The sequence below is a fragment of the Antrostomus carolinensis genome, unplaced genomic scaffold, assembly GCF_000700745.2.
Source record: "Antrostomus carolinensis isolate BGI_N321 unplaced genomic scaffold, ASM70074v2 scaffold14886, whole genome shotgun sequence".
In the NCBI taxonomy this organism is placed as follows: Eukaryota; Metazoa; Chordata; class Aves; order Caprimulgiformes; family Caprimulgidae; genus Antrostomus; species Antrostomus carolinensis.
This window is the reverse complement of record NW_010319907.1, coordinates 1-548: the sequence shown is the minus strand read 5'-3', so window position 1 is coordinate 548 and position 548 is coordinate 1. Positions and strand designations below refer to the sequence as shown.

Here is a 548-nt window from a genome sequence, read left to right as displayed (position 1 = left end):
GTGTGATGCCCAGGGTGATCCAGCACCCAGCACCCAGTCCCCAGCCTGCTCACCTCTGTGCCGTGGTGGTGATGGCATCGATCACCTCCATGATGCGATGCAGCGCCGAGTCAGTGCCGATGGTCATGTCGGTGCCACAGAAGTCATTGTCGATGGAGCCCACCAGCCCCACGATGTTCAGGCGACAGTTCTCCTGCGCCACCTCCTCACTGATCTGCCCTGTGGGGGGGACGGTGGCATCACCTGTTATTTTAGGGCGCTTCCATTCCCATCCCAACATTGGGCCCAATCCTGCAGAGCAGCGGAAGAGCCCAGCCCTCCCTGGGGGTCACAGGGATGGATGAGGTGGAGCTCTATACCTCAACACCACTTGAATTCTTCCACTCTACCTACCCAGGGATTTTGGGGAGGGAGGGTTTAACGTACCATCCTGGACCAGTTCCTCCAGCAGCTCGCCCCACTCGGAGCGGAAGATGTCGGCACCTGTCAGGCTGCCGTCCCCACCGATGACGCAGAGGTTGGTGATGCCGTGTTCCACCAGGTTACGG

At 60.2% G+C, this 548-nt stretch overlaps 1 protein-coding gene across 1 annotated transcript in view; it reads right to left on the bottom strand.

Moving 5' to 3' along the window:
* LOC104526086 (ATP-dependent 6-phosphofructokinase, liver type) overlaps positions 1-541 on the bottom strand; it is a 4,973-nt gene extending 4,432 nt beyond the window's left edge. Inside the window, 2 exon segments of the mRNA XM_010169437.2 lie at positions 32-219; positions 427-541. The gene's annotated coding sequence lies outside the window, so the exon portion shown is untranslated.
* Positions 542-548: the final 7 nt, after the last annotated feature.